Source organism: Arachis hypogaea, chromosome 9, assembly GCF_003086295.3.
Source record: "Arachis hypogaea cultivar Tifrunner chromosome 9, arahy.Tifrunner.gnm2.J5K5, whole genome shotgun sequence".
Taxonomy (NCBI): Eukaryota; Viridiplantae; Streptophyta; class Magnoliopsida; order Fabales; family Fabaceae; genus Arachis; species Arachis hypogaea.
The window spans coordinates 53,210,758-53,221,778 of record NC_092044.1 but is presented as its reverse complement, the minus strand read 5'-3'; the positions used below and the strand labels follow the sequence as shown (position 1 = coordinate 53,221,778).

Genomic DNA, 11,021 nt, shown 5'->3' with positions numbered 1-11,021 from the left:
AAGCATGTCAGAAGGACACCTTTTGGTCATCTGCTTGTATCTTTCCCAAGCTTCATAGAGGGATTCCCCATCTTTTTGTTTGAAAGTCTGAACATCCACTCTAAGCTTGCTCAGCTTTTGAGGAGGAAAGAACTTAGCCAAGAAGGCCGCGACCAGCTTATCTCAGGAGTCTAGGCTATCTTTAGGTTGTGAATCCAACCATATTCTAGCTCTGTCTGTTATAGCAAAGGGGAAAAGCATGAGCCTGTAGACTTCAGGATCTACTACATTAGTCTTAACAGTCTCACAGATCTGCAAGAACTCAGTTAAAAACTGGTAGGGATCTTCTGATGGAAGTCCATGTAACTTGCAGTTCTGTTGTAGTAGAGCAACTAGTTGAGGTTTCAGCTCAAACTTATTTGCTCCAATGGTAGGGATTGAGATGCTTCTTCCATCAAATTTGGAAGTAGGTGTAGTATAGTCACCAAGCATCCTCCTTGCATTATTATTTTCAGCTGCCATCCCTCTTCCTTTTCGAAAATTTCTGTAAGGTTGTCTCTGGATTATTGTAATTTAGCTTCTCTTAGTTTCCTCTTCAGAGTCCTTTCAGGTTCAGGATCTGCCTCAATAAGAATATTCTTGTCCTTACTCCTGCTCATATGAAAAAGAAGGGAACAGGAAATAATAATAGGGATCCTCTTTACCACAGTAGAGAGATTCCTTTATGTTAGTAGAAGAAGAAAGGAATAGAAGACGGAAAAGGTAAGAATCCAAACACAAGGGTGAAGATAGGTTCAGATTCTTGAGATGAAGAGAAGTGTTAGTAAATAAATAAATAAATAGAAGAAGATGAGAGGGAGAGAATTCGAAAATTAATTTTGAAAAAGGGTTAGTGATTTTCAAAAATTAAAAGAAGAATTAAAATTAAAATTTAAATTTAAAACATTTAGTTAATTAAAAGAATTTTGAAAAAGAGGGAGGTAGTTTTCAAAAATTAGAGAGAGAAAAGTAGTTAGGTGGTTTTGAAAAAGATAAGAAACAACAAAAAGTCAATTAGTTAGTTGAAAAAAGATTTGGAAATCAATTTTGAGAAGATAAGAAGTTAGAAAAGATATTTTGAAATAAAAAATTTGAAAAAGATAAAATTTTGAAAAAAAGATACGATAGAAAAGATATTTTTTTTGAAAAAGAATTGATTTTTAAAATTAAAATTTGATTACTTGACTAACAAGAAACTAAAAGATATGATTCTAGAATTTAAAGATTGAATATTTCTTAACAAGAAAGTAACAAACTTCAAATTTTTGAATCAATCACATTAATTGTTAGTAAAGTTTTCGAAATTTTGAAATAAAGATAAGAAAAAGATTTTGAAAAAATATTTTAATATTTTTAAAAATTAATAAGAAAATGAAAAGGATTTGATTTTCGAAAAAGATTTTGAAAAGATAAGATTTTTAAATTTGAAAATTTGACTTGACTTATAAGAAATAGCTAAGTTTTAAAAATTTTTGACTAAGTCAACTCAAATTTTCGAATTTTATGAGAGAAAATAGGAGAAGATATTTTTTTATTTTTGAATTTTTAATGATGTGAGAGAAAAACATAAAAATGACCTAAAACATGAAAATTTTTTTATCAAAACACATGATGCATGCAAGAACACTATGAATGTCAAGATGAACACCAAGAACACTTTGAAGATCAAGATGAACATCAAGACTCATTTTTGAAAAAGTTTCAAGAAAAGAAAATATGCAAGACACCAAACTTAGACATTTTTCATGCTTAGACATTATGAATGCAAAAATGCATATGAAAAATAACAAAAAACACAAAACAAGAAAATATCAAGATCAAACAAGAAGACTTACCAAGAACAACTTGAAGATCATAAAGAACACCATGCATGAGTTTTCGAAAAATGCACAATTTTTTTTTTAAAACATGCAACTGACACCAAACTTAAAAATTGACTCTAGACTGAAACAAGAAACACAAAAAATTTTTGGTTTTTATGATTTTCTTATTTTTTTGGATTTTATTATTATTTTTTTCGAAAATAATCTTAGAAAAACAAAAAAGAGAAAAAAAAATTTTTGAAAGATTTTTGAAAACATTTTGAAAATAAAATTACCTAATCTGAGCAACAAGATGAACCGTCAATTGTCCAAACTCGAACAATCCCCGGCAATGGCGCCAAAAACTTGGTGCACAAAATTGTGATCTCTAATAATGGCATTCAACTTGGTATGCGCATCTACTAACTCATCACTTTCTTCACAACTTCGCATAACTAACCAGCAAGTGCACTGGGTCGTCCAAGTAATAAACCTTACGTGAGTAAGGGTCGATCCCACGGAGATTGTTGGTATGAAGCAAGCTATGGTCATCTTGTAAATCTCAGTTAGGCGGATAATGAATGGTTATGGAGTTTTCGAATAATAATAATAAACAAACAGAAAATAAAGATAGAAATACTTATGTAAATCATTGGTGAGAATTTCAGATAAGTGTATGGAGATGCTTTGTCCCTGTTGGATCTCTACTTTCCTACTGCCTTCCTTCAATCCTTCTTACTCCTTTCCATGGCAAGCTGTATGTAGGGCATCACCATTGTCAATGACTACATCCCATCCTCTCAGTGAAAATGGTCCAAATGCTCTGTCACAGCATGGCTAATCATCTGTCGGTTCTTGATCATGTCGGAATAGAATCCATTGATTCTTTTGCACTTGTCATCACGCCCAACAATCGCGAGTTTGAAGCTCGTCACAGTCATTCAATCCCTGAATCCTACTTAGAATACCACAGACAAGGTTTAGAATTTCCGGATTCTCATGAATGCCGCCATCAATTCTAGCTTATACCACGAAGATTCTGATTAAGGAATCTAAGAGATATGTGCTCGGTCTAAGGTAGAACAGAAGTGGTTGTCAGTCACGCGTTCATAGGTGAGAATGATGATGAGTGTCACGGATCATCACATTCATCATGGTGAAGTGCAACGAGTATCTTAGAACAGGAATAAACTGAATTGAATAGAAAATAGTAGTAATTGCATTAAAACTTGAGGTACAGCAGAGCTCCACACCCTTGATCTATGGTGTGTAGAAACCCAACCGTTGAAAATACGTAAGTGATAGTAGTCCAGGCATGGCCGAATGGCCAGCCCCCAAAACGTGATCAATAGTCTCCTAAGATGAACAATAGAATAAAACTGAGACCAAAGATATGGTCGAAAGACTGAATGGTGAAAAGACCTCTAATACATAATAAAATGTCCTATTTATACTAGACTAGCTACTAGGGTTTACAGAAGTAAGTAATTGATGCAGAAATCCACTTCCGGGGCCCACTTGGTGTGTGCTTCGGCTGAGCTTGAGCTTTACACGTGCAGAGTCATCTCTTGGAGTTGAACGCCAAGTTGTAACGTGTTTTTGGCATTCAACTCTGGTTCGTGATGTGTTTCTGGTGTTTGACTCTAGAATGCAACATGAAACTGGTGTTGAACGCCAGTTTGCATCATCTAATCTCGAATGAAATATAAAATATTATATATTTTTGGAAATCTCTGGATGTCTACTTTCCAACGCCGTTGAGAGCGTGCCATTTGGAGTTTTGTAGCTCCAGAAAATCTATTTTGAGTGCAGGGAGGTCAGAATCCAACAACATCAGCAGTCCTTTGTCAGCCTTTTATCAGAGTTTTGCTCAGGTCCCTCAATTCCAGCCAGAAAATACCCGAAATCACAGAAAAACACACAAACTCATAGTAAAGTCTAGAAATGTGAATTTAGCATAAAAACTAATGAAAACATCCCTAAAAGTAGCTAGATCCTACTAAAAACTACCTAAAAATAATGCCAAAAAGTGTATAAATTATCCGCTCATCACAACACCAAACTTAAATTGTTGCTTGTCCCCAAGAAACTGAAAATCAAATAGGATAAAAAGAGGAGAATATACTATAAAGCTTAAAATTTCAATGAATATTAGTTCTAACTAGATGAGCGGGACTTGTAGCTTTTTGCTTCTGAACAGTTTTGGCATCTCACTTTATCCTTTGAAGTTTAGAACGATTGGCATCTATAGGAACTTAGAATTTTAGATAGTGTTGTTGATTCTCCTAGTTAAGTATGTTGATTCTTGAACACAGCTACTTTTATGAGTCTTGGCCGTGGCCCTAAGCATTTCGTTTTCCAGTATTACCACCAGATACATAAATGCCACAGACACATGACTGGGCGAACTTTTTCAGATTGTGACTCAGCTATGCTAAAGTCCCCAGTTAGAGGTGTCCAGAGCTCTTAAGCACACTCTTTTTGCTTTGGATCACGACTTTAACCACTCAGTCTCAAGCTTTTCACTTGGACCTGCATGCCACAAGCACATGGTTAGGGACAGCTTGATTTAGCCGCTTAGGCCTGGATTTTTTTCCATGGGCCCTCCTATCCATTGATGCTCAAAGCCTTGGATCCTTTTTACCGTTGCTGTTTGGTTTTAAGGTCTATTGGCATTTTCTGCTTGCTTTTTCTTTTTCTTTCTATTTTTTTCCACAAGCTTTTGCTATTCACTGCTTTTTCTTGCTTCAAGAATCAAATTTATGATTTTTCAAATCATCAGTAAAATTTCTCTTTGTTCATCATTCTTTCAAGAGCCAACAATTTTAACATTTATAAACAGCAAGATAAAAAATATGCACTGTTCAAGCATTCATTCAGAAAACAAAAAGTATCGTCACCACATCAATATAATTAAACTAAATTCAAGGATAAATTCGAAACTCATGTACCTCTTGTTCTTTTTATATTAAAACATTTTTCATTTTAGAGAGATGGAGGATTTATGGAATTATTCATAGCCTTAAGACATAGTTACTAAAGACTAATGATCATGTAGGAAAGACACAAACATAAATAAACACTAAGCATTAAAACCGAAAAACAGAGAAATAAGAATAAGGAATGAGTCCACCTCAGTGATAGTGGCACTTTCTTCTTGAAGAACCAATGATATCCTTGAGCTCTTCTATGTCTCTTCCTTGCCTTTGTTGCTCCTCCCTCATTGCTCTTTGATCTTCTCTAATTTTATGGAGAATGATAGAGTGCTCTTGATGTTCCACCCTTAATTAATCCATATTGTAACTCAAGTCATCTAGAGAAGTGCTGAGTTATTCCCAATAATTGTTGGGAGGAAAGTGTATCCCTTGAGGCATTTTCGGGATTTCTTGGTGATGAGCTTCCTCATGCGTCTCTTGGGATCCATGAATGGGCTCTCTTGTTTGCTCCATCCTCTTCTTAGTGATGGGCTTATCCTCCTCAATGGGGATGTCTCCTTCTATGATAACTCCAGTTGAGTAACATAGATGGCAAATAAGATGAGGAAAAGCTAGCTTTGCCATGGTGGAGGACTTTTCGGCTATTTTGTAGAATTCAAGGGAGATGACTTCATGAACTTCTACTTCCTCTCCATTCATGATGCTATGAATCATGATGGCCCGATCCACAATAACTTCGGATCGGTTGCTAGTGAGGATGATGGAGCGTTGGATGAACTCCAACCATCCTCTAGCCACAGGCTTGAGGTCCAGTCTTCTTAATTGAACTGGCTTGCCTTTGGAGTCTCTTTTCCATTGAGCTCCTTCCACACATATGTCCATAAGGACTTGGTCCAACCTTTGATCAAAGTTGACCCTTCTAGTGTAGGGGCATGCATCTTCTTGCATCATGGGCAAGTTGAATGCCAACCTCACAATTTCTGGACTAAAATCTAAGTATTTCCCCCGAACCATTGTAAGATAATTCTTTGGATTTGGGTTCACACTTTGATCATGGTTCCTAGTGATCAATGCATTGGCATAGAACTCTTGAACCATTAAGATTCTGACTTGTTGAATGGGGCTGGTCAGAACTTCCGAACCTCTTCTTTGGATCTCATGTCGGATCTCCGGGTACTCATTTTTATTGAGTTTGAAAGGAACCTCGAGGATCACCTTCTTCTTGGCCATAACTTCATAGAAGTGGTCTTAATGGGCTTTGGAGATGAATCTCTCCATCTCCCATGACTCGGAGGTGGAAGCTTTTGTCTTTCCTTTCCCTTTTCTAGAGGTTTCTCTGGCCTTAGGTTCCATCAATGGTTATGGAAAAACAAAAAAGCTATGCTTTTACCATACCAAACTTAGAATATTGCTCACACTCGAGCAAAAGAAGAAAGAATAGATGAAGAAGAAGAAGATATGGAGGAGAGGAAGAGATGGTTGTATTTTGGCCAAGGAGGAGAAGAGAAGGTTGTGTTGTGTGAAAATGAAGAAGAATGGAGGGGTTTATATAGTGGAGGGAGAGGGGTTAAGGTTCGGCCATATTGGGTGGGTTGGGTGGGAAAAGGGATTTTGAATTTTGAAGGTAGGTGGGGTTTATGGGGATCCTGTGGGGTCCACATATCCTGAGGTGTCAAGAATTATCATCCCTGCACCAATGAGGCGTGTAAAACACCCTCTGCATGCAATCCTGGCGTTCAACGCCAGATTGATGCTTGTTTCTGGCGTTGAACGCCAGCTTCATGCTTGTTTTGGGCGTTCAACGCCCATTTGCAGCATGTTGCTGGTGTTGAACGCCAGTTCCATGCTTGTTTCTGGCGTTCAGCGCCAGCTCTCCTCATGGTGTATTCCTGGCATTTAAACGCCAGGATGCTGCTTGTTTATCGCATTCAACGCCAGATCCATGCTCTGTTTTGGCGTTGAACGCCAGCCAGATGCTCCTTACTGGCATTTGAACGCCAGTAAGCCCTTCCTCTAGGGTGTGCTTTTTCTTCTGCTGTCTTTTTTATTCTGTTTTTAATTTTAGTATTTATTTTGTGACTCCACATGATCATGAACCTAATAAAACATAAAGGAAAAATAAAATAAAAATAAAATTAGATAAATAAAAATTGGGTTGCCTCCCAATAAGCACTCCTTTAATATCACTAGCTTGACAGTGGGCTCTCATGGAGCCTCACAGGTGATCAGGTCAATATTGTAGACTCCCAAAACCAAACTTAGAGTTTAGATGTGGGGGTTCAACACCAAACTTAGAGTTTAGTTGTGGCCTCCCAACGCCAAACTTAGAGTTTGATTGTGGAGGCTCTGTTTGACTCTGTACTGAGAGAAGTTTTTCATGCTTCTTCTCCATGGTTGCAGAGGAACACCCTTGGGTCTTAAACATAAGGTAGTCCCCATTCAATTGAAGGACTAATCCTCCTCTGTTAACATCTATCACAGCTCCTGGTGTGGCTAGGAAAGGTCTTCCAAGGATGATGCATTCATCCTCCTCCTTCCTAGTGTCTAAGATCATGAAATCAGCAGGGATGTAAAGGCCTTCAGCCTTCACTAACACGTCCTCTACCAATCCATAAGCTTGTCTTACTGACTTGTCTGCCATTTCCAATGAGAATATGGCAGGCTGTACCTCAATGATCCCCAGCTTCTCCATTACATGTAGTGGCATAAGATTTATGCCTGACCCTTGGTCACAAAGAGCCTTCTCAAAGGTCAGGGTGCCTATAGTACAGGGTATTAAGAATTTGCCAAGATCTTGTCTCTTTTGTGGTAAAATTTGCTGAACCCATGTATCTAGTTCACTAATGTGCAAGGGAGGTTCACCTTCCCAAGTCTAATCACCAAGAACTTGGCAGTCAGCTTCATGATAGCTCCTAGATATTGAACAACTTGCTCTTCAGTTATATCTTCATCCTCTTCAGAGGAAGAATAGTCTTCAGAGCTCATGAATTGCAAAAGGAGATTTAATGGGATCTCTATGGTCTCTATATGACCTTCAGATCCTTTTAGGTCCTCAATAGGGAGCTCCTTCTTGTTTGAGAGACGTCCCATGAGGTCTTCCTCATTGGGATTCACGTCCTCTCCTTCCTCTCTAGGTTCGGCCATGTTGATTATATCAATGACCTTGTACTCTCTTTTTAGATTCTCTTCAGTATTGCTTGGGAGAGTACTAGGAGGAGTTTCAGTGACTTTCTTACTCAGCTGGCCCACTTGTGCCTCCAAATTTCTGATGGAGGACCTTGTTTCACTCATGAAACTTAAAGTGGCCTTAGACAGATCAGAGACTAAGTTTGCTAAATTAGAGGTGCTCTGCTTAGAATTCTCTATCTGTTGCTGAAAAGATGATGGATAAGGCTTACTATTGTTGAGCCTATTTCTTCCACCATTATTAAAGTCTTGTTGAGGCTTCTTTTGATCCTTCCATGAGAAATTTGGATGATTTCTCCATGATGAATTATAGGTGTTTCCATAAGGTTCACCCTATCCATGCATGTCCTGTTGAATCTTTCCATGTAGTTACGTACGGTTTCCCGTTCTACCTTAGACCGAATGCATATCTCTTGGATTCCTTAATCAGAATCTTCGTGGTATAAGCTACAATTTTTGGCGGCATTCATGAGAATCCAGAAAGTCTAAACCTTGTTTGTGGTATTCCGAGTAGGATTCAGGGATTGAACGACTGTGACGAGCTTCAAACTCGCGATTGTTGGGCGTGATGACAAACGCAAAAGAATCAATGGTTTTATTCCAGCATGATCGAGAACCGACAGATGATTAGCCGTGCTATGACAAGAGCATTTGGACCTTTTTCACTGAGAGGATGGGATGTAGCCATTGATAACGGTGATGCCCTACATACAGCTTGCCATGGAAAGGAGTAAGAAGGATTGAAGGAAGGAAGTCGGAAAACAGAGATTCAACAGGGACAAAGCATCTCCATATACTTATCTGTTTATTATTATTTTTGAATCAGCCTAACTGAGATCTATAAGATGACCATAGCTTGCTTCATACCAACAACCTCCGTGGGATCGACCCTTACTCACATAAGGTTTATTACTTGGACGATCCAGTGCACTTGCTAGTTAGTTGTGCGAAGTTGTGAAGAAAGTGCTAAGTTATAAATGTGCATACCAAGTTGAGCGCATTGTTAGAGATCACAATTTTGTGCACCAAGTTTTTGGCGCCGTTGCCGGGGATTGTTTGAGTTTGGACAACTGACCGTTCATCTTGTTGCTCAGATTAGGTAATTTTCTTTTTTGTTATATTTTCAAAAATTTTTCAAAAATCTTTCAAAAAATTTTTCACCTGTTTTCAAAAATTTTCAGAGTTTTTAAGAATGAATTCTAGAGTTTCATGTAACATGTTGAAGCCTGGTTGGCTGTAAAGCCATGTCTAATTCCTGGACCAGAGCTTTAGACTAATATTATATGATTCCTGGAATTCTGATTGAGGACTTTGGATTCATTACTTCCTTTTTCCAAAATATGTTTTTGAAAAATATAAAATAAAATCCAAAAAAAATTATAAAATCGAAAAAAAATCAAAAATATTTTTGTGTTTCTTGTTCGAGTCTAGTGTTAATTTTTAAGTTTGGTGTCTTGTATGTTTTCTTTGCATTAAAAAGTTTTCAAAAATAAGTTATTGATGTTTATCATGATCTTCAAAGTGTTCTTGGTGTTCATCCTGACATTCATAGTGTTCTTGCACGCATCATTGGTTTTGATCCAAAATTTTCATGTTTTGGCTCATAATTGTGTTTTTCTCTCTCATCATTAAAAATTCAAAAATAAAAAATATATCTTTTCCTTATTTTGCTCATAATTTTCGAAAATTTGAGTTGACTTAGTCAACATTAAAAAAAAACTTAGCTATTTCTTATAAGTCAAGTAAAATTTTCAATTTTAAAAATCTTATCTTTTCAAAATCTTTTTCAAAAATCAAATCTTTTTCATTTTTTCTATTATTTTCGAAAATTTTTAAAAATTATTTTCAAAATCTTTTTCTTATCTTTATTTCAAAATTTCAAAAACTTTACTAACAATTAATGTGATTGATTCAAAAATTTGAAGTTTGTTACTTTCTTGTTAAGAAAGGTTCATTCTTTAAATTCTAGAATCATATCTTTTAAGTTTCTTGTTAGTCAAGTAATCAATTTTAATTTTAAAAAAATTAAATCTTTTTTAAAATATCTTTTTCAAATTATATCTTTTTTTAAATTCAACTTCAAAATATATTTTTTAACTTCTTATATTTTCAAAATTGAATTTCAAATCTTTTTCAACTAACTAGTTGACTTTTTGTTTGTTTTAACTATATCTTATCTTTTTCAAAATCACCTAACTACTTTCCTCTCTCTAATTTTCGAAAATTACCTCCCTATTTTTCAAAATTATTTTAATTAACTAATTGTTTTAAATTTTAATTTTAATTTTAATTCATCTTTTAATTTTTGAAAATCACTTACCCTTTTTCAAAATTAATTTTCGAATTCTCTTCCTCTCATCTTCTTCTATTTATTTATTTATTTACTAACACTTCTCTTCATCTCAAGAATCTGAACCTATCTTCACCCTTGTGTTGGATTCTTACTTTTTCCTTCTTCTATTCCTTTCTTCTTCTACTAACATAAAGAAATCTCTCTATTGTGGTAAAGAGGATTCCTATTATTATTTTCTGTTCCCTTCTTTTTCATATGAGCAGGTGCGAGGACAAGAATATTCTTGTTGAAGCAGATCCTGAACCTGAAAGGACTCTGAAGAGGAAACTAAGAGAAGCTAAATTACAACAATCCAGAGACAAACTTATAGAAATTTTCGAAAAGGAAGAAGAGATGGCAGCCGAAAATAATAATGCAAGGAGGATGCTTGGTGATTATACTACACCTGCTTCCAAGTTTGATGGAAGAAGCATCTCAATCCCTGCCATTGGAGCAAACAATTTTGAGCTGAAAGCTCAACTAGTTGCTCTAATGCAACAGAACTGCAAGTTTCATGGACTTTCATCAGAAGATCCCTACCAGTTTTTAATTGAGTTATTACAGATCTGTGAGACTATTAAGACTAATGGAATAGATCCTGAAGTTTACAAGCTCATGCTTTTCCCTTTTGCTGTAAGAGACAGAGCTAAAACATGGTTGGACTCATAACCTAAAGATAGCCTGGACTCTTGGGATAAGCTAGTCATGACCTTCTTGGCTAAGTTCTTTCCTCCTCAAAAGCTGAGC

The 11,021-nt window shown here is 36.1% G+C and overlaps 1 non-coding gene across 1 annotated transcript; it reads left to right on the top strand.

Annotated features, from left to right (window-relative positions):
- Positions 1 to 108, top strand: LOC112713146 (small nucleolar RNA R71). The gene has a single exon (XR_003158121.1). It is a non-coding gene; the product is annotated as a small nucleolar RNA R71 (small nucleolar RNA).
- Positions 109 to 11,021: the final 10,913 nt, after the last annotated feature.